The 24308-nt window shown below is 39.7% G+C and overlaps 1 pseudogene; it reads left to right on the top strand.

Annotated features, from left to right (window-relative positions):
* Positions 1 to 22382: 22382 nt before the first annotated feature.
* On the top strand, positions 22383 to 24308 carry LOC122045469 (annotated as a pseudogene).

Genomic DNA, 24308 nt, shown 5'->3' with positions numbered 1-24308 from the left:
AACGCCTGCACATTAGTACAAATGTGAGAAGCACATCCGGTATCTAATACCCATGATGAAGAAATAGATAGATTGACTTCTATAACATATATACCTGAAGTAGAAGTCTCACTTCGCTTCTTCTTAAAATCTTCCAGGTACACCTTGCAGTTCCTCTTCCAGTGCCCGGTCTGACTGCAGTGGAAGCAGGTAGCATCCTTGGTGACCCCTCCTTTAGGCTTCAGTGCCTTGCCTTTGCCCTTGGCTTGGGACTTTCCTTTGCCTTTGGGCTTGCCCTTGCCCTTATGTTTCTGAACCATCAGAATAGAGTTGGGCTTAGCCTTCTTAAGGTTCAGCTCAGCAGTTCTTAACATGCTAAGCAGCTCGGGTAGTGGCTTGTCAATTTCGTTCATATTGTAGTTTAGAATGAATTAACTATAGCTATCTGGCAAGGATTGCAAGATCAGGTCAGTGGCCAGCTCTTGGCCAAGCGGGAATCCCAACCTCTGTAGGTTTTCTATGCACCCAATCATTTTGAGTACATATGGACCTACGGGAGCCCCATCTGACATCTTGCACTGAAATAGTGCCCTTGAGATCTCAAATCTCTCATGCCGCGTTTGTCCTTGATACAGTTGACGAAGATGTTCAACCATGTCGTAAGCGCCCATCAACTCGTGTTGCTTCTAAAGCTCAGAGTTCATGGTCGCGAGCATTAGACATGACACATCTAATGCGTCATCTTGATGCTTCTTATAAGCATCTTTGTCAGCTCGCGGGGCATTGGCAGGAGGAGCCTCCGGAATGAGCTGCTCCAGAACGTACAGTTTACGTTCCTGGGTGAGAACTATTCTCAAGTTCCTGTACCGGTCCAGGAAATTTGCTCCATTGAGCTTGTCCTTCTCAAAGACAGAATGCAAGGAGAAAGAGTTCGTATCCGACGTCTTGGTTATCTACAACAGAAAAATACAGAAAATAAATATCATATTCTTTTAAATCATTTAATTAGGTCTTTAACTAAATGATGCTCCCACTGAATTCTATAACTCATGTGGGACAAGATCCACATCATACTAACCCTTGATTTAGCTTTGGCTAAAACGCCCAAGACTTAGTATGATCGGTAGGTAACGATTTACCAATTACATCTCTATGCAACTCTTGTTTATAGGATCAAGATCCTCATTTATATTAAAACTCGAGTTAGCTTTGGCTGATACGCCCAAGAATTAATATAAATGTGATTTTGACCTATCTACCAACCATTGGAAAATGCCTATAGTTAAACTCGATCCAATTGAGTTAACTAGTTACTCAATCTAATTGAGTTGTACTCACCCATGCGTTGATAAGCGGGACCAAGATTGTCCCTCCGTACCCTACCAAGATAATATGTGTTGCTCTGTTTTGACAGATTCAACAACACATGTGATCGAGGTAGTGATAGGTATCACGGCACGGTAGGCATTTGAGTTGACGCGATTGAGATCTAATCTAATCGAGAGGGTGCATCTTGTACACGATTTAGATCTAATCTAATCGTTAGACACTAATTAATTACTAATTATGCATCACATACACTCAAGCAATTAATTAAATTATTTGTGATTAGTCATGGCCCTACTACGATCTTCTCAAGCCAATGAGAAGATCGGATGGTCAACCTAAGGTCAACAACTTCTCAAGCTCCTCCCTTTGACCACCTTGTGTTGCTCGCGCCCTCCTCGTAACTCTGTCTCGAGTGGACCTTCCACCGCTCCAATTTTGTACATTACAATTTTGAAAATCGAGTTACATTCGAGTCTAAACTAATTTACAACAAGAATAAATGGAGAAAGGCACGACGCGCAAGTCGCGTATCAAATATACAGCACACACAATACAAATGACGGCGCGCAGGCCGTAATATGAATTACAACACAAATATATCAATCCAATTGGGTCTTTTTGGGCCATGACTATCACAAATTATACATAATTCTAAATTTTGTATTTTCTATAATTTTCTGTAATTTTTACTACAATTTTTATAATTTTTATGAGTAAAATTTTCCCGGCGGTCCCGTTTAGCGGTTTTCGGGCGCAATCGTGGAACATATCCCCTTGCGAGGCCAGGGGTAGTACGCCTACCCGCGATATAACTATCGTGAGTGTCCCTAAGCGATCCTACAGCGCCTTAGTCCGCTGTCCCAAAAAGATTTGGGGCGAAACCTTACCGTTTCGGAAAAATCTTCTCGGTAGTCGAAGCCTACAAGTGTCGAAACACTTGTGCTTCGCTTCTACGAGAAAAATACAATAAAAATATGTAAAAATCAGAAATTCACAGAAAAGTACAGTACTGTAATTTTTCATAAAAAATATAAACCAAACTCGTACGCGCTTCGCACGTGGCTCTGATACCACTGTTGGGTCTTTCGGGCCGCGAAAATCGCTTTTTCGCGTCGCAGAAACCCTGAAACCCCAGCCACCGGATCCGTGCGAAGTAAAATAAAATAAAAATTTACGAGTACGAGTTTCTTAGACTTAGTTCTAAACTAGATTTACAAGGAGAAAAACCTTTTACCCTTGATGCGTGCCCTTTACGAATCCCGCTCGTCCAAGGAAGTGCCAGATCTCGAGATCGTCAAGCGTACGATCCTCTAGAAGTATCCACATGAAAAAATGGGTGGAGAAAAACTAAACAAAGGTGTGCTAGCACCCTTGATCAGTCACGGCAAGAGGAGGAGAGGGAGAGCAAGAAGAGAGAGCAAGGAAGAAGATGGAATGAAAAATGCCTTGAATGAAATTCAATCTCATTCAACACCATAAGTGGCCGGCCACAATGGGAATTGAAACCCCAATTCTCATTTAATGTGGCCATTAAAGAGATTTGTAACCTCCATGAGGTGGCACACACATGTGCTAAACATGATGATGTGTAACACCATTATTGGTCACTTAATGCCAACTCACAAATGAGGTGGCAAATAGTCAAGTCAAACTTGACTCTTCCTCTTCCTCTCAAGTCAAGTCAAACTTGACTTAATCTCTCTCATGGTTGATCTAATCCAACCATCTAATTTAAGCCAATGTAATATAATGAATCTAATTCATTTAATTAAATTGATTCAATGAGTCACAATCTAAATTAGACTCATTGAACACATGAATCAACTTGAGTCCAACTCAATTAGCCCAATTAGGATTACTCTTAATCCAATTTGATTCATCACATGAATCTAATCCTCTTGGTTCATCATATGAACCTAATCTCCATCTAATTGTCCTTAGTGTGTGACCCTATAGATTCTTGTAACGTTGGCAATGCCCCTAAACCCATTTATGAGCATAAGTAATGAGCGGTATCTAGCAACACATCATTACTACCCAAGTTACAAGAATATTGAGATCCAACATCACCTTGTGACTATTAATTGTGACTCCTCACAATATATGACAAGTGTCCTTCTATCCTATACATCTAGATTGATCAATGTGAGGCATAGACCGTGTCATCCTCTGACCAATTTAAATCTTGAACTCCAAGTAGACTCACTAAATCAAATGAGCTCAATATCTCATATTAACTCATTTGGGCATGGTCATGCACTTCGTGGTCTCACTCTATCAAGAATATTGATGTCTCTCCCGTCATATAGGAGGGATAGATCCCATCTACATCACTCACATCTCTTTGCATAATTCTTTACATACCCAGTAATCGCCTTTATAGTCCACCCAGTTACGGGTGACGTTTGACGAAACCAAAGTACATAACTCCTTATGTAGGGAACCATGGTGACTTCAGGTCTAAGGACTATTAGCCATACTAATAGCCACATGAAAAAGTATATGACACTCATATAATGATCCATGATACTTTCTCATGGCGGGTCATTCAGTATATATTCTCCAATGCATACCCATGTGTCAACTTGATATCTCTATATCCATGACTTGTGAGATCATTGTTGGGATCCTTCGTACGGCTAGAGAGGGGGGTGTGAATAGCCGACCCCAAATTTTTGCTCGTTTCTTTCTACAAATTAGGTTAGCGCAGTGGAAAAACAAACAAGGAAATGAAAACAAGAAGATCAAACCTCAACGCGTCGATGTAACGAGGTTCGGAGATGATACTCCTACTCCTCGGCGTGTCCGTAAGGTGGACGAAGCCTCTCAATCCGTCGGTGGATGAGTCCCCGGAAAACCGGCTAATACAATATACTCCTTGTGGGTGGAGAAACCTCGCCACAATATTCTTGCAACAGCAAGAAAGGAATACAACAAGAGATACAAGAAGACAAGAATAATGAATGTAAAAACACAGGTTTTCTTGCCTCCTTGCCGACTGGATTCGTTGAAGCAGCAGCTCCTCAGAACACCTACAACAGCAGGATATCCCAGTCGAGAAGCTCACGCGAAGCTTGCGAAGAAGAGCTCAACAAAACTCAAGCACAGCAGCACTGTAGCGAAGAGAAGAGGAAGAAGAAGTAGTGCAGCTGCCCTCGACCCCTTTATACTGCGAAGAAGAGTGAAGAAACTAGCCGTTGCGTCGCAGCTAGAACTCTGATCGGTGCAGGCCGTCGGCCTAAGCGCGTGAAGCTTTTGTCACCGATCGGTCCCGGACCGATCAGGTGTCGCGATCAGCCCCGATCGGTCAGGGACATGCCTGCTGATCGGTCCCCCGATCGATCGGTACGAGACATGCGTGCTACGATCGATGCGTGGACCGATCGACACTGGATCGGTCCACGACCGATCCCAACTCGCTTCCTTCCGCGACGTCGTCTCCTGGTCGCCACGGCCGATCGAGGAAGCTCTGATCGGTCCACACCGATCGAATCCGATCGATAGCACAGCGATCGGTCACCGATCGAGATAACTAGTGACTTGGTTTTGCCCAAACCAAGTCCCAAGCCTTCAAACCAACATTCGGTCAACCTCGACATGTTGGTACTTCATTCTAGCATCCGGTCACTTCCTTGACTGCTAGAACCAAGTGTCGGTCAATCCCTTTGACCTACTTGGACTTTCCTCAACACCGATGTCCGATCATCCCCGATCCATCTGGATTTTCCCAGCTTCACTCACGGGACTTTCCACACCGCCTAACATCGGTTAGGACTTTCTGGCTTCACTCACCAGGACTTTCCAACTGCCTAACATCCCAGTTAGGACTTTCCCATTGCCTAACATCCCAGTTAGGACTTTTCCACTACCTGGCTTCACTCACCAGGACTTTCCACACTGCCTAACATCCCAGTTAGGACTTTCCTACTGCCTGGCTTCACTCACCAGGACTTTCCCGTGCCAAGTCTCCATACTTGGACTTTTCGCGTGCCAAGCTCCCTGCTTGGACTTTCCCAGTGCCAAGTCTCCATACTTGGACTTTTCCGTTGCCAAGTCTCCATACTTGGACTTTTCGCGTGCCAAGCTCCCTGCTTGGACTTTTCCAGTGCCAAGTCTCCATACTTGAACTTTTTCCCGAATCAGGTCAACCAGGTCAACCTTGACCTACGGTTGCACCAATAATCTCCCAAACATCTATTCTTGTCCCATATCAAGAATACAACTCTTCCACGAGTGTCAAACATCAAAATACAACTCAACTAGGTCAACCTTGACCTAAGGTTGCACCGACAATCTTCCCAAGTCAAACATCAAAATACAACTCGAGTCACGTCAACTCGAGTCGGGTCAACCAGGTCAACCTTGACCTAAGGTTGCACCAACAATCATGTCATCGAGTTAACCTACATGCTAGTCTTATTGCATTAACATTGTCCCTGAATGTTAATACTCGACTAGGAATGATTAAGAGTAGTGTTCCCTATATCATCTTACTATCGATTCAACTAATCGATTGATATAGGTAAGAACCTTCTACTCAAGGACGCTATTATACTCAGTTTATTTGGCATCAATACAAGTAAATATAATAACTAAAAACAAATGCCTTTATTTATATAAGAATATGATACAACAAGTCCATAATACAATTATCAAATGATTGACTCTAGGGCTCTAACTAACAAACAATACATAAATAAAGTTATTGTGAGCGAACCTCACACTACAAACTCATCAAGTTCAAATCGACAATATCGTGCTTTGTAAATTCAAATTCTATCTTGTTACCTAACATCTTAAAATTTTTCATATTGTGCTTAACATTATTTGATTCTTGTTAAAGATTTTCTCCACCTCTTTTAAAGGAATCATTATATTTTATTAAGACAACATTACAAATTTAATTTGTTTATATCGTTGTGTGTTTAATTAGTTTATGTCATTATAAGTTTAATTAGTTTGTCATTATAAGTTTATTTAGAAATTCTATTGCAAGTTGATATTTGTTTCATTAAATAGTAACTTAGTTTAAGTTTAGTAAATCTTTCTGCTGCAAGTTTAATTTATTCTTTATTTTATTATAAAGTTATTTAGTCTTTAATTCTTCTACTGCAAACTCTTATTGTTGATTGCTTTATTTAGTTACTTTTAATATCAACTCGTAAAATTAGTAAACATGTTATTCACACCCTCTAGTGTGAATATGATCCTATAAATTGTTATTAAAGCAAGTTGAGCTGATAGTGTAAAGCCCGTCTTTTAAAAAAAATAAACAAACAAGGGGAGCATGATAATAGGATCTTTATTTACTTAAGGGTGGGCTAATTTGCTAATAATCAACTAATGAACATATAGGCTCAGCCCAATTGATGAGGAATAGATCTAATCCTAGGTTTTAGTTCTTATAAGAGGGGTGGTGAAGAGGAAAAAAAAGAAAAGAGGAAGGAGGGCTCTCGGTGGAAGAAAAGAAAGGGGGAGGGAGAAGTCTTGGCAGGAGAAAAGAAAGGGGGAGGGAGAGCTCTTGGCTTCGACCTTGGAAGGAAGAACGAGGTCAAAGAGATGCCCCACCACTGCTCCTCGTCGTCACCTGCGCCAACAGTAAGCCTCCGAGCAAGGCACCTCTTAAATCCTTTTCTTTTTACTCCTTTGAATCTGTATATACAGCAGGTTTTTGACCCTTCTTTATACTCCTTCTAATCTGTGTATGCAGTAGGTTTCTGACCTTTCTTTCTACACCTTTGAATCTGAATATGCAACAGTTTTTCGACTTTTCCTTCTACTCCTTTGAATCTATATATGTAGCAATTTTTTCGATTTTCTTCCCATGCCTTTGAACTTGTATACGCAACATATTTTTGAGAGATATCGAGGTCATACGCAGCAGGTTTTCGAAGGGGATTTAAGAGCTAAGAGCAGTAAATTTTTGGGAGATTTCTGGATTATACACAACAGGTTTTAGAGGGGTTTTGAAGGCTAAGAGCAACATATTTTTGGGAGATTTCTGAGTTATACATAGCAAGTTTTTGAGGAAGATTTGACGATTAAGAGCAGTAGGTTTTTGAGAGATATCGAGGGCATACATAGTAGGTTTTCGAGGGAGATTTGAGAACTAAGAGTAGCAGATTTTTGAGGAGATTTGGGGTATGTGCAGCAAGTTTTGAGGGGGAATTGGGAGCTATAAGTAGTAGATTTTCTGAAGGATTACTTGGGCTATTTGTGACAAGGTTTGAAAAGTTGTTGAAGGGTGTGTAGCAGATTTTGATGGATGGTTGGTCACTTGATGTTCGAGGAGGTCTAGGAGTGTGGATGTTTATTTAGCTTTAAATGTTGGACCCCGTGGGTGTTTTGATGTGATCAACCAAGTTGGTTAGGTCATATTTTATGTTTGATCCCTGTGTCTGAGTGTGCAGGAGTGCAGGAAGTCGAGCGGAAGACGCAGCTAGCGAGAAGGATGGCACGGGAAGGGAGCCGATGGGCTCGGTGTGTCCGAAGGACGAGAGAGCCTCGGAAGAGTATACCGGTGGGCGAGAAGAACGTTCATGGCGTTCAAGGGACGTTAAGTCGGGGAGGAAGGCTGCTCGAGGAGAAGGCCAGAAATTGGATTCGGGTGAGCCCTATTTCGGTTGGCCACAATCATCCAAACAAACGGAGCATTGGAAGTCAAAGCAAAGAAGAAACGGAGCTGAGAAGACTGCTCGAGGCGCCTTCAACCAATGTTGAAGGCGCCTCAAGCTGAGGCGCCTCAGACTTTCTTTAAGGTGCCTTCAGCCTGGTCAAATTTGACCGTTCGCAGCAGATAGAGTTCTATCCGCTACACCGAGTTGGAGGCACCTTGAACCTTGTTGGAGGCACCTTTGACCCTCGGGATAGAATTTCCAGAGGCTATTTAAAGGCCCCTAGAGTTAGGAATTAAAAATCAATTGTTCCATCAACTCTGTAATCAATTCCTAGCAATAGTTCTGAGCTGTTAGAGTGTAGAAGGCTTCTCCGCCTACAGAGAAGGAGATTTCTCTAGTGCACTTTTCATCGCCCTGGATTAACAACCTTCTTGGTTGTAACCAGGTTAATTCCCGGTCTTCTCTGTCCTTCTGTTTAGCTTTATTGTTTTAGTTATTTTTATTGCTATTGCACTTTCGAGTTGAAAGATCCGAGGAGGGTAGTTTTAATTTGTCCAGGCAATTCACCCCCTTCTTGCCGGCCTCCGCTGCACCAACAATTGGTATCAGAGCAAGACCGCCTCAGAAGGACTAACCGCCGACTGAAGAACAATGATCAAGACGATGGCCGGAGCGAATATTCATCCCCCGAAGTTCGACGGAGACTTCGCGACGTGGAAACGCCGGATGGAGGTATTTTTCAAGACAGAATTTGATATTTGTTTAATCATGAAATATGGCTATGTAGTTCCAAAAGACAAAGAAGAATTCAACTGGACAAAGAAGGAGCAGGCAGAATTCGTGGCCAATGGAAAGGCAGAATTCCACCTACTCAGTGTGTTACCGCCCCAGGAGGTAAGTCGGATCGGGAGCTACGATTCCGCTAAAGACCTCTGGGACAAATTCCTAGAGCTTCACGAAGGTACCTCGGAAGCTAAGCTAGCGAGGCGCGACATCCTCCGGACCCAGTTAACGAACCTTCGGATGAACAACGACGAGAAGGTAGCGCAACTCCAAGCAAGAATTAAGGAGCTAATAACTCAACTAAGCAATCTTGGAGAAGACATATCAAACCGGGACTCGATCCGATACGCGCTCAACGCCTTCCCCAAAACTCTAGAGTGGGCCTCCTTAGTAGATGCGTACTACATCTCTAAGGACTTCGAGGTAAGTACTTTAGAAAATTTGTTTTCTACATTTGAACTTCACGAATCTCGGATTGCAGAGCCCAATAAAGTGGAGAAAGCAAGTCAGAACATTGCCTTGAAGGCAAGAACAAACGATTCTGACTCCGAAGCCTCGATCGACCAATCGAAAGCGGCACTACTGGTAAAGCATTTCAATAAGTTTTTTAATTCTAATAAGTTTAGATCGCAGACAAAGAGGCATCAGCAAAGAAAAAAAATGGTTCGTTGTTACAACTGCAACGAAGAAGGGCACATCAAAGATGACTGCCCAAAATTAAAGAAAAAGGAGAAAGAGAAGGAAAAGACAAAGTACAAGAAACCAGAATTCTCCAAACACAAGAACCTGAAGGCCACTTGGTCAGATTCGTCTACTTCAGAATCAGACATAGAAGCCTTCTCTAGGTTAGCACTAATGGCTAACCATCAGCTAGAAGAAGATTCAAGCTCAAAAATGAGCATAGATGAAGGGGGAGGAACTTCAGACGAAGAAAGCGACGATGAATGGGGAGCATCACTGAGTCAGGTAAGTCAGGTACGCAATCTAATCCCTACTCAATCATTTCAATTTATTAAGTCTCTTTCTAAAGACTTACTCAAATTAGAAAAAGAAAATGCTGAATTGAAATTGAACCTAGCAAAAGCATGTCCACTAGAAATGTATGATAATCTAAAACTAGAAAATGGAAAATTAAAAGTTGAAATTGAGAAATTAAAGAATAAAGATGCATGCTTAAATAAATTTTCAAAATTAAAATTAAGAATTTATGGAAAATTGAATTGGTATATTAGAAAACATCAGGGACAACTTAGGAAAGTCCCCAAAAATTATGTACCCCCTAAATTTTTGAATAACCCAGTAGGAAGGAATCTATACTGGATTCCAAAATCCTTGCTAGATTAAAAAATTTTTTAAGGCTTTCAGAAGAAAAATTAAACGTTAAAATTTCTTTAAGAAGTTTTGTCTAAGGAAGTGGTTGTTGCTCCAATAACCAAGAAGGCCTAGTGCCTCGCCACGACCTGGAAGCTGAAATATTGAAATAAAGTGTTTAATTAACTTTTTGAAAAAGCATTAAACTAGAATTAAATAATGCTTTGAAAGTTTTTCAAACATTTTTAGAAAATTCTAGAAATTATTTTGAAAATTTCTAAAAATTTAGTTTACTTAGAAATTTTTTAAAAAATTTTAAAAATTAATTTTGACTTAGAAATTATTTTGAAAAATTCGGTTTACTTAGAAGTTTTTTTGGAAAATTCTAAAAATTCAATTTTGCTTAGATATTTTTTTTTTTAAATTCATCTTGCTCAGAAATTGTTCTAACTTAAGTATTTGCTAAATATTTTTTTAAAATATTCTCTTATTATTACCCCGTTTTTGTTATGATCAAAGGGGGAGAGAAAGGTACAAGTTTAGGGGGAGAGAATTTTTTTTAACTATTTGATTGTTTTCAATAGATTTCAAAACTCTGAGTTTTAAATATTTCTTGAAAAATTCTGTTTTAACTCTGAATTAAATAGTTGTAATTTTACTTATTGCAAATTTATACTTAGCATGTTAGTTTAGTAATTTTTTTTTAAAATTACTTGTCTGTCTATTTTTACCCTAACTTGAACTTGGGTTGATGCACATAAAAAAGGGAGAGATTGTTGGACCCCGTGGGTGTTTTAATGTGATCAACCAAGTTGGTTAGGTCCTGTTTTGTGTTTGATCCCTGTGTCTGAGTGTGCAGGAGCTTAGAAGCGCAGGAAGTCAAGCGGAAGATGCAGCTAGCGAGAAGGACGGCACAGGAAGGGAGCTGACGGGCTTAGTGCGTCCAAAGGACGAGAGAGCTGTGGAAGAGTACACCGGTGGGCGAGAAGAACGTGTGCGGCATTCAAGGGATGTTAAGCCGGGGAGGAAGGTTGCTCGAGGAGAAGGCCAAAAATTGGGTTCGAGTGAGTCCTATTTCGGTTAACCGCAATCACCCAAACAAACGGAGCCTCGGAAGTTAAAGCAAAGAAGAAACGGTGTTGAGAAGACTGCTCGAGGCGCCTTCAACCAATATTGAAGGCGCCTCGAGCTGAGGCGCCTTGAGTCTAAGTCTGAGGCGCCTCAAGAACTGAGGCGCCTCAGACTTGCTTTGAGGCGCCTTCAGCCTGGTCAAATTTGACCGTTCATAGCGGATAGAGTTCTATCCGCTACACCGAGTTGGAGGCACCTTGAACCTTGTTGGGGACGCCTTGGACCCTTGGGATAGAATTTCCAGAGGCTATTTAAAGGCCCCTAGAGCTAGGAATTAAAAATCAATTGTTCCATCAATTATGTAATCAATTCCTAGCAATAGTTCTGAGCTGTTAGAGTGTAGAAGGCTTTTCCGCCTACAGAGAAGGAGATTTCTCTAGTGCGTTTTTCATCGCCCTGGATTAACAACCTTCTTGGTTGTAACCAGGTTAACTCCCGGTCTTCTCTGTCCTTCTGTTTAGCTTTATTGTTTTAGTTATTTTTATTGCTATTGCACTTTCGAGTTGAAAGATCCGAGGAGGGTAGTTTTAATTTGTGCAGACAATTCACCCCCCTCTTGCCGGCCTCCGCTGCACCGACATTAAATAATTAATGATGTTTATAATCATTAAGCTTCACGTGGTTAGTAATATGCATGCTTATTTGAGTCTCATGTAGATTAATGATATGAATGTTTAATTAGCTTTATGTAGTAATTGATAATTATGCTTATTTAGCTTTACTTAGTTAATGATATTCATGTTTATTGAGCTCATGTAGTTAATGGTATGATTGTTTAATTAGCTTTATATAGTAAATGATAATCATGTTTATTTAGCTTCACTTAGTTAATGATATCCATGCTTATCGAGCTCATGTAGTTAATGGTATGATTGTTTAATTAGCTTTATATAGTAAATGATAATCATGTTTATTTAGCTTTATTTAGTTAGTGATATCCATGCTTATTGAGCTCACGTAATTAATGATATACATATTTATGTGTGTCTTATTTAAATGAATGGTATGAATGCTTATTTAATTATGTAAAAAATGAAAAATGACAATGATGATGAGGATTAATGGAAATTCTGTGAGGGTCAAGGCCCCAGAAGGACCCCGTTTACGGGACAAGGCCCCAGAGGGACCCCAATATCATATTTCCATATTTGGCCATGGCCCAGTGACGAGAGTTGCTGACGCCCCACCACCTGGTACCATGGTTAAACAGATTGATCAATCGAACAAAAGATAAAGGATGACTAATGTATCTCCACATAAGAATGATATACGATAAATGCTAAAGGAAAATGCTCCATAATGTAATGATTGAAGGATACTCAAAATAATGTTGTGTGATACTCATAGTTTAATGTTTTATGAAAAAATGTTTATATGCCTACTTACTTGTATGCTTGACAACAAGTTCCAAGTAAAGGTAGATTTAATGATGCATGCGACTAGTTAAGGAATTTTGCTGCTATGGTTTGGAGGTGCTGAGTTAAACTCACTAGGTTTGATTTGTAGCAGGTGTAGAAACGGACGACGTTGGAGGCTTGGACCCTTGACCAGTCTGGGCTGGACATAACACTCCCAAGGACCTTCCGATTCCGCATAAAGAATAAATAAACAACGTTTATGATTTAGAGAGAATAAAGTAATTTTCAATTTAGATCTCCAGGATGTATGACTGGTTTATTAATTACAAATAATTTTTTTATTTATTGGAATGTTATATGATGCATGGAAAAAAAAACTTAGGGTCATTTCAGTTGGTATTAGAGCAAGGATCTTGTAAGGGATGTGTACTGCCAGTCCGGGAAGTCCAAGTGTCGAGCTCCAAGTCTGTGAGTTATTACCACTTTGAATTATATATGCTGAATTTAAATGCTTATATGTTATAAAAGTTAGTTGGTTAAATGTTTCAAACGAGTGTAAGATGGTTACGAGTGAGATTGGATGATTTGTGCAGGTATGCCTCCAAGACGGGTCTATCAAAGGCGTAGGGAAGATAGTCGTGACGGAGGAGAACGTGAGGAGGAGAGACATGTCGCGCTTGATCCCCCATCTCCGCTACCAGATGTTGCTACCCGTATGCTAGAAGGGATGGCTTGACTCTTGGAGTGGCATACTAGTAATGCCCATAGGGAATGACAGGAGGACGTGTATGTGTAGTTCAGGAGGATGGACCCTAAGGATTTTGCTGGCACTACCGACCCCTTTGTTGTTGAGGGGTGGATTTGATCCTTGGAGGTGATATTCTGATACATGGATATGACTGACATTGACAGAGTTCGATGTGCCATATATCTGTTGAAGGATGATGTTTCTCTATGGTGGGAGGGAGCTGAAAAGGAATTTAATTAGAATACCTTGACCTGGGAGGAGTTCAAGAGGATCTTCTACGAAAAGTATTTTACCGCTAATGGGAGATCGAGGTTGAAGAGGGAGTTTATGAGTCTCCGACAGGGAGACTTGTCTATTGCTGAGTTTGTCAAGAAGTTTGATAGTGGATACCATTTTGTGCCCCTAATTGCAAATGATGCTACTGAAAAATTAAGGCACTTTTTGGATGGTCTCAGGCCTACCATTCGTTGGGACGTTCTGTTGACCAATCCAACTGAATACCAGGACGCTGTCACTAGAGCCTTCAGAGTCGAGCAGTCCTTGAAAGATATCAAGTGGGAAGTGAAGAGGAAGAGGCCTCCTCCACAACAGCAACAACAACAGAATAAGAAGTTATATACTAGACCAAATAAAGGGCAAGGACAGTCGAAGCCTCAATGGCAAATGAAGCAACAACCACATGAAGCAACTACTCCAAAGACAGAGGAAAAGCCATTGTGCAAGGAGTGTAATCGCTAGCACTATGGTCAGTGCCTGTGGGGTACCTACAAGTGCTTCAAATGCGGAGGAGACAGGCACAAAGCTAAAGAATGCCCAAAGTTACGAGAACCAGTGATCGGATGAGCATTTGTGATGGATGCCAAGGAAGCAGAGCCAGACACTACGCTTGTCACAGGTAATCCAACTAATTTAATGTATTTATTGTCTATCGCATAAAATGTTAAGCATGGCCGATTTACATGATCTGAGATGAGACCTCCAATAACCAAAATATAGATAAGAAATATAGAGCTCCAAACATAATAAGGACGAAAATTTGATTGATTCAAAATGTTAAGGGGCTTAACGGGAAAATTTCGATAATTGTTATGCTTAAGTGAATATAATGGTATTGTTGTCACAGGTAGGATATCCATCGCAGGTGTAGCTACCTATGCTTTGCTGGATTCGGGAGCTACACACTCATTTATATCTGAGGACTTTGTAGAGCGACTAGGTATCTTACCAGAAGACAGAGAGATTGGATTTATAGTCACTGGACCTTCTTGCGAGCAGATGTTTTCTACCAGGATAGCGAAGGGCATGGAGCTTAGACTACAGGAGCATGTGGTTCAGGCAGATCTCATTGTGTTGCTAATGCTTGAGTTTGACATTATTCTGGAAATGGATTGGTTATCGCAGAATGGAGCTTCAATCGACTTTCGGCGGAGGTCAGTGTTCGTCCGACCACCCTGCGAGGAACCATTTATTTTTGAGGCAACCAGGAACAGACAGAGACCGCACCTCATTTCCTGCATCAGTGCAAGGAAGCTCATGATGAAGGGATGCCAAGGAGTTCTAGCCAATGTTATTTCGATACATGATGCAGTTGGCCATAAGGTGGAGGATGAAAGTTTGATTGCATTCAAATCTATCTTTTAATCATTTGCTTGGTACCATTTGCTTACTATCTGCTATAGTTTTGTTTACTAATGTTACATGATTATTTCTTGGTAGCGTTTAGAGTTTATGTGGTATTGTGTTGGTGAATATTAAGCTTTTTTATTTTATGTGATATTGTGTTTGTAAGATTTATTCATTTCGTGTTTTAATTTGCTAGATTATCTCAACACACTTGGTTGGTTTGTTAATTTGTAGAAGAGAAGCAATTCATGTAATGGAATTGGAAGACAAGGGAGAGCGAAGGGAAGAAATTCAAGACATGCATGCTATTAACAAGAGGATGGAGAAAGACATTATTAAAAGTAAAATAAAAATGAAACTCATTATCACATAAGGTAGGCAGAGGGAAGAAAAGTTTATCGAAGAAGGTAGATAAAGAGAAGAAAATCACAAGGAGATGATTAACAAAATGATTCAAGAGATGGAACATACAAATCATTTATATCTAAAAGGAATTGGTGTTAGGATCGATGGTCGTGGCTAGAGAGGGGGGTGTGAATAGCCGACCCCAAATCTCGTTCGTTTCGTTCTACAAATCAAGGTTAGCCCAGCGGAAATAAAAACAACGAAACAAAGACAAGAAATCAAACCTCAATACGCGTCGACGTAACGAGGTTCGGAGATGAAACTCCTACTCCTCGGCGTGTCCGTAAGGTGGACGAAGCCTATCAATCCGTCGGTGGATGAGTCCTCGGAAACCCGGCTAATAATCACTCCTTCTGGGTGGAGAAACCTCGCCACAATGTCTTGCAACAGCAAGATGAACAGGAGTACAAGAATACAGTAAGAAACTAAGTACAATACACAAATGTAATAACCCTAGCTTGCCTTCTTGTAGACTGGTTGAAGCAGCAACTTCACGAGACGCCTACAACAGCAGGAACCCAGTCGAAAAACTCAGCAAAGCTCAAGAGCACACCAGCAGCTCAGTAGAAAGAAGAGGAAGAAGAGCAAAGAACAGTGGCTCCTCAATCCCTTTTATAACTGCGAAAAGACACGAAGAAACTAGCCGTTTCAGCATCGCCTGGACCGATCGGGCTTCCTCCCGATCGGTCCACAAGTCTGATCGGTCACAAGACCGATCGGGCCCTTCCTCGATCGGTGGACCGATCAGGTCCTTCCTGATCGGTCCCATGACCGATCGGACTCCCTTTCCCTCCCGAAGGTGATCTCTGATCGGTCTGCAAACCGATCGGGAATTTCATACTCTTGATCGATCAGCGATCGGCCGACCGATCGGATAAAGCGAATGCTTCGTTTGGTTCTTGATCGGTCACGGGCCGTCGAGATAACCTAGCGTATCCTTTGGATCGGTTACGGACCGATCCGGGTTTAAACTCCCCAAACCCTACCTCGTCCGGAGAACAAGCTACCGAGTCCTCTCGCTTGGTCCGAGCGAGCTGAGCCCTCTCGACCTGGTCAGGAGCGAGCTACCGAGCCCTCTCGACCTAGTCCGGAGAACGAGCCAGAGCCCTCTCCGACTTCGCATGCCAAGCTTCCGTACTTGGACTTTTCCGTGCCAAGCTCCTGCTTGGACTTTTCCGTGCCAAGTCTCCATACTTGGACTTTTCCTGTGCAAGTCTCCATACTTGGGCTTTTCCGTGCCAAGCTCCCTGCTTGAACTTTTTTGCTGGCTTCACTCACGGGACTTTCACTTTCACCTAGCTTCACTCACTAGGATTTTCACCGCTTCACTCACCAGATTTCCATCTGCCTGGCTTCACTCACGGGACTTAACTGCCTGGCTTCACTCACGGGACTTTCCTGCCTGGTTTCACTCACCGGGACTTTCAATCGCCTAACATCCAGTTAGGACTTCCCAATCAAGTGTCCGGCCAACCTTGACCTACTTGACTCTTCTTCATCCAACTTGATCGGACCCCGATCGGTATCTCGCATGGACAACCGCACTGCATTGTCCATGTCTACATGTCTTCTGTATTGTCAAACATCGAAACCATGACCAAGGTTTACGCTCAGTCAACTAGGTCAACCTTGACCCACGGAAATGCACCAACAATCTCCCCTTTTGATGTTTGACAATACCTTTAAGTTAGGCTAATCCAATAGCCTCAACTCTCTTCATGCCACTAGGTAATGAAGCATAAGTTACAACCTTACATTCTCCTTCTAAGAAGGCAACCTCCTTCTTAGATAATGAAGGCCTAACTTAAAACCTCCATTCTCCCCCTATTGGCACACATCAACAAACTCTCCCCCTGAAGAGTAAATTATCGTTGTTCACAACTTCACTCGTTGTGATCAACAAACTCTCCCACTAACTCCAATGTTCTTCCTTGAACATTCTCCATTCTCCCCGTTTTTGACACACATCAAAAAGGAGTGAATCAAGGTCAAGAGTTTCTTCCTAATGAAAGTCTCATACCTTTCATTGAAACCCTTAATTTCCCCCTTGATACTAAATTCAATAATCAACTTAGTGATAATCCCATATCACTCAAGTCTTTAGGAGTAAAAACTCCCCCTAAAAGTCAACTCCCCCTTGACCAATAGGTAAAACTCCCCCTAAAGGTCAACTCCCCCTTGACCATTATACCAACAATGTCTTGGAGAGTTTCAAACCTTTAGAAATCCAAAACACCAACTCCCAGCTGAAATTTCAGACAAAACAGTCGAAAATCAGCAAGTTGGCACGCGCTGATCGGTCACCAGACCGATCAGCCTTAACTGGATCGGTTACCAGAGATCAAAGAATCTAATAATTAGAATATTGTTGTAGCTCTTTTTGATGTATGGCAAAAGGAGAGAAGTATAGGTTTAAGTGGGAAATCTACACACCTTTGCAAGAAATTCTAGCTCAAGAGGGAGTTTAGGTGAAGGGGGAGCAATTGCTCATTTATTAGCAAAGGGGGAGAAGTTTACCATTGCAAGAAATCCTAGCTCAAGGGGGACCTTAGGTGAAGGGGAGTGATTGGTCATTTATTAGCAAAGAGGGAGAAGTTTACCTTTGCAAGAAATCCTAGCTCAAGGGGGAGCTTAGGTAAAGGGGGAGCCTAGGGATTTAGGTTCCATTATTTATGCATGAGTTGATTTGCATATTTATTTGCATATGTATTGCTATATTATTTTCCTAACTTAAACGGGTTGCCAAACATCAAAAACTGGGAGATTGTTGGAGCAATCTGGGTACCCTAGGTTTTGATGTTTGGGCAAAGGTTTAAGTTAGGTTTATTGTTATATTTGATATGCATTGTGAGTGTGCAGGATACAGGTACAACAAGGAAAGTCCAAGAGTGATCTTGGCAAAGGAGGAAAGTCCAAGGGTTAGTCTTGGCGGTGTAAGTCTAAGTATGTAGTCTTGGCAATGTAAGTCCAAGTGTGACTTGGCAAAGGATGAAGTCCCGGAGCGTGGCTCTTGGCAGTGAACACCCGACAATGATGACAAGGCTAATGGAAGCTCCAGAAGGCAAGGCGTGAAGGATGGGGAGGTATCCGAGGGACGCAAGACTGATGGAGGAGGCTAGAAAGCTAGGTTTAGATTGTGCGGGCAAGGATGAGTGCATGAGAGAGTGCACTCAGGGTAAAATTTTAGCGCGTACTGCAGCGTTACTGTAGCAGTACTGTAGCAGTACTATAGCGTTACTGTAGCAGTCGCCTGGTGTTTTCATCAGTCGACTGGTGGCCAACCGTTGGCTTGTAACGGTCAAATTTCACTTAGGACCAGTCGACTGGTGATTGTACCAATCGACTGGTGGTAGAAAACACAGTTAGGTATTTTTCTCCCGAGCTCTATTTAAGAGAGCTCGGGGTGCTTGGCTATGGTTGACGAAAATATAGGTGGTTAACCCCTATTAGAGTCTCCATGGTCTTCTTAAGTAATCAAGAGTTTGTGCGAGTTTGTGGCGATGTTTTTGCACCCACAAGGAACTACTTAAGCTAGCCAAAGGTTTTTCGGGAAGTCATCCACCAATGGATCGGGATCATCCACCTTACGGACAACCGTGGAGTAAGAGCTTTATCTCCGAACCATGTTAAATTAACGTGTTAGGTTTGCTTTCTCTTGTTAGTATTTATTTTTGTATTCCGCTATGCATACTAACCATTGTAGGAAGCAAATGTTGGGTGACTTGTTATTCCCCCCCCCCCCCCCCCTCTAGTGGCGTCAAGCTCCCAACAATTGACTAACGGATTTTTGAGACAGAATATTCCATCTCAAACTTTCTTTAGAGATAGAAAAATGACTTTCAGAAATAGATTTTTTTCATCTCTGAAGCCCTGTTTTCTTGTAGTCGTGATCATTGATCGATTAATTAAGTTCGTCCATTTACTACTGACTCGCTAGACTGACTCTTTGGATTACTTGGTGGAGTTTTCAACGAGTTATGTGTACAAAACTTTGCTTCGTGCAAAACTTCACTTTGTACAAAATTTTAGACAGATAGACAAACGGAGTCTACCATTCACTAACTGGAGTATCCACTATGGACATGCACAAAGGAGTTCAAACGTAGCGAATAGATCATGTGGTGTATAAGGGATCTCATACAATTATAGACTATTCAGGATACTAGAATGGACTAGTATATATGTGTATTGCCTAGTTGTTACTTTTAGATGAGGATATTTTAGTATTATAATTTAAGTAGTAAATTTAAGGACCAAATTTTTATTAATGGGGTAGAATATAAAATGCAAAAAATATATATATATAGATTAAAATAATTAAAAATTCCAACTAAATGAATTTATTTAGAAAATATTAAAAAAAATAGATAATTAATCAGAAAATATGTTTAGGTGAATTTATAGACATTTATGAAATTGTTTAGGAGTTTAAATGAGTCGTTTTAGATTTTATGGAGATAAAATAGTAGGATATAAAGTCGGTTTAGAATATCTATTTAAAGTGAGAGCTAATTGGAGTTCTTAACGTAAGGTTTTAATTAAAAATCTAAGTTTTTATTTATCTTCCACCGCTCACCCTCCTCTCCACGAGCACGCACAGTACCGTCGCTCATCGCACGATTAGCCGTAGTCGTCGTATTTGTTGCTTTTACTTTCTTCCGTCGTAAGCATTCTTCTCTGTCGGTTGTCAGGATTGCCGAGATATTATCTGCTGAACATAATTCAGCCGATCCTTAAGCCTACTCCCTATTGAGATGATGTTGCGAGCTGAATATGTCTCAGCCGGTCTTTAAGTCAGCTGCAATGTTAAGCTAATGTAGTTTACTGAATATATCCCAACCGGTCTTTAAGTTGGCTATCTAGTCAGGATGATGTTATTTGCTGAGCCTAACTCGACCGATCCTTAAGCCTACCGTTTTGTTGGGACGTTCAGACGCATTATGCATTTGTCTCAACTGGCCTTAAAGCCTACCTCATTATGATGCTATTTAATAAGTATATCTCGACCGGTCTCTAAGCCGGTGACCGATCGTCGATCATTAAATCAATCGCCTTGTTAGGATACTAATCACAGGATATATCTTGGTTGGTCCTTAAGTCGTCTGCATATTTAGGTTGTTCGGTGATATTTTGCCTGATCTGTCTTGTTATATATTATACCACATGTATCTTAGCTAACCATTAAGGCCTACCATCTTTATGTGTGCCTCGTTCATCGAGCTCGATCATTAAGCCACTCTGTTATACTCTACATAGCATTGTGATATTTGCTTAGAGAATGATATAGTGCTTTAGTCATGTTGGGGATCTACTTGAGCCACAATAATAATATAGTAGCTCTTACTTCCTGGGCCCTTGTGATAACTTATACATAGTCGGAATCCCGTCAATATAGAAATAGAAGGATAGGTGTTGTAGACCCGGTCGCCCTCTTATTCGCCCGAGTCAATAAGGGGTCGTAGAGAGATGTAGCTACATTGTAACATTTCCAAGTCGGATATTTGTGCGACCGAATATTTGTACGATCAGTGCATACATGTTGGCCCAACTTTAAGGTTGGACGGATACACATGTGCACTATCATTTATGATTTGGTATGTTGTAGAGTGAGCCAATCATTCTAGTCGATATGTAAGGTCGATCGGCCTTAAGCTTGACTGCCTTAATATCTGGCCGCCCTTGAGACGTTAGTGTCCCTGGTTCGCTCGACTTAGTAACTGACTGTCTCCTCCCGGCAGGATTAAAGCCCGGTCTGGTTAGCTTAAGAACCTTAACACTCGGCGACTGATCTAGGTCAGATGAGGGATATTACTCTTTTTTGAGTAGGATTGTCATATCATCTTGACTTTGACTGCCCCGTTATCTTAACTCTAACTGCCATGTCACCTTATCCATTCATCATAACCCATATCAACATATCTAATGGAAAAAAATTATTTAGTGGTCATTGAATTATAATTGAATAATTTACTCTAATAATTGCAGAGTTTATGCGGTGCGTAGCAGAATCGGGAGTCGATCACTGAATCAAGAGTCGATCGTCGAATTAGAAAAAAAAAATCGCTGACTAAGATACCGAGACCTACTTTCAACGCAGTTTCCTTGAAACAGATTTGTTTCACCTCCGGCTGTGCTTCGAGGTTCTCTCAGGTCATTTGTTTCCCAGAATACAATGACAAAAACGGCGCACGCAACCAAGCACTGGTTGTTCGTGGTGAACTGAGAATGCACCCGAATGCTATCACAAGTAGTTCAGCCGAACGAATGCACGACTAAGAGAAAATAATCGGGGAACGAAGGTAGAGGAACTCTTTTACTTTCTCTCTCACTATTTTTCTTGCTTTGCTCAAGATCTAGCTTCCTTATATAGGAGCACTCACCTTGCCTGCAATGAATAACCAAATTATGGTCATTTAATACTGGATTTAATATCGTCATTAATAGATTTAATGTCTTCATTAATGTTAAAATGCTATGAAATTGTCATTAATTTTATATTAATGCTTCTGTTACATTCTTCAACATATAGCAAAAAGATATTCAGATAGTAAAATATTGATTTATTCACTTGCATAAATCTAATAAATCTAATGGGAAAAAATTATTTATTGATCATTGAATTATAATTGAATAATTTACTCTCATAATTTTTAATATGTATTATATTATTTTATCATTCAATGTTTTTAATATAATTAAAATTTCAAAATGTTTTTTCAAATAAATAAATTTCAAAACGTATATAAAAATAATTAATAATAAAAATATTATTATTATCAAGGAAATTAAGAGATTTATTTTTATATTATAAACTTGTGATCATTAGTTACGTTGACTTAATCGATAATTAATTATAGTAAATAATAAAAATATTATGATTAATTATAAAAAATAGAGATTCAGCTCTCTTATCTTATAAACTTACTATCACTAGTTGAATTAATCAATAATTAATAATAAATAATAAAAACATTATTATTAATAATAAAATTAAGAGATATTTATTTTTTTCTTATGAATTTAATATCATTAATAATTGACTCAATCGATAGTTAATATTAAATAATAAAAACGTTATTATTATCAAGACAATTAACTCATTTAATTATCCATATTATTTAAACTATTTTATTATTTAATGAAACTTTTTTTCACTAAATACCTAAATAATTTAAACCTTTAAAATTCTCTTTTTTCTAAAATATTCGCTTAAATTACACGAAAACATAAATTAATAATTCAAGAATAATCTATCAAATTATTAAATAACATTTAATCCATTAGATTAACTAAAACTTATTCATTCATTAGACCATGTTTTTTAATCTATTATGCTAATTAATTAAAATAATTTGAACTTTTCTTTTTATATTAAAAATGGAATATCCTATCTTAATAAAAAAAAAGTGAAATTCACTAAGTCCAACAATAACAAATGATTATAACATTATCCATAGATATTATGAAAAATATAACAAACTAAGTCATATAATTAGGCTATAAAATACAACCTTTGCATGCCCATCATAAGATCTAGAGAAAGAGGGACAGCTCCACCGTGGAAGAGTAGAGGAGTTAGCAACATACTCTTGGATATTACAGATTCATCCTCCTCCTTTTTGGCACGTACAAATTATATGATTTAGTTTGGTTTTTTAATATGTTTTTCTTTTTAATTAATTCATTTGGATGAAATGGAAAGGTATATTTGATTTGATTATATTTTCATTGATTTACAAGGCAGAATTTGAGTTAACAATATTACAATAAAGATGATTATCAACCAAAGCATCATCCGCAACATCATTGGAATAATAGGTATGTGTATTTATTATACTTTAAAAAAATCAATAATTTCATGTATCTTCCATAATCTATGATAAACAAAAACTCATCTTCATTGCAGGCAATGTAATCTCGTGTGGTTTATTTTTGTCGCCCATGTAAGATTTTAAACTCTTTATTTTTCTTGTTATTGCTAATTACTTAGAAAGATTATATGTTAATTTAAATGCAACTCTTCCATGATTTATAGGTCGACGTATATATAAATCATCAAGAGCAAGGATGTGAAGAAGTTTTCGCCAATCCCTTACCTCGCTACATTACTCAATTGCTTGCTTTGGTTTTTCTATGGGTTGCCCATTGTCCACCCCAATAGCCTTCTCGTGATCACCATCAATGGCATCGGTATAGCCTTTGAAGTATTCTACCTCACTGTTTTCTTAATCTATGCTGCTCGCCAAGGCCGCGTAAGTATAACATGTCCATTATTTTTTCCTCTATCATATTTGTACCATCTAAAACTTTTCCCTAACCAATCTACTCATATAAATCCAATTTAGTTGAAGGTCATGAAACTATTAGCACTTGAGACGGTATTCATGATAGTTGTAGTAACTTCAGTGCTTTTGTTGATTCACACAACCACTAAGAGATCCTTAGTTGTGAGTATCCTCTGTATCATCTTTGGAACTTGCATGTATGCCTCTCCTTTTGTTGTGATGGTAAGAGCGTTATATTCTATCCTATACCTAATTTAACTATGACTTATATTTTATATATATAGAGAAAGAGTCTCATAAATTTATTATTATACTTTTGTAGAAACTTGTGATTCAAATAAAAAGCGTGGAGTTCATGCCTTTCACACTTTCTCTTGCTAGCTTCCTCAATGGAGTTTGTTGGACTAGCTATGGTTTCCTCCCCTTCGACATCAATCTCCTTGTAAGTATTTGTATAGTTAAGTCCATATATATAATCTTGATCGATCAATTAATATATATTTTTCTATCACTTTCTTTCATTAGGTTCCAAATGGTTTGGGAACTCTCTTTGGCCTTGCCCAACTAGTTCTCTATACTTGTTATTTCAAGTCCACATCAAATAAGGATGCTAGAGCTGAAGTGGAGCTACCCGTCTAAAGATTTTAGTTTTGAATTTTGATTAATATATGTTTTTATATTCTTTCCTATATTAATTTGCATTAATGATTAAACAAATCAATCTCTCTTTTTTTCTCTA

The sequence above is a fragment of the Zingiber officinale genome, chromosome 2B (assembly GCF_018446385.1).
Source record: "Zingiber officinale cultivar Zhangliang chromosome 2B, Zo_v1.1, whole genome shotgun sequence".
Classification (NCBI taxonomy): domain Eukaryota; kingdom Viridiplantae; phylum Streptophyta; class Magnoliopsida; order Zingiberales; family Zingiberaceae; genus Zingiber; species Zingiber officinale.
This window is presented reverse-complemented; position numbering and strand designations above follow the sequence as displayed.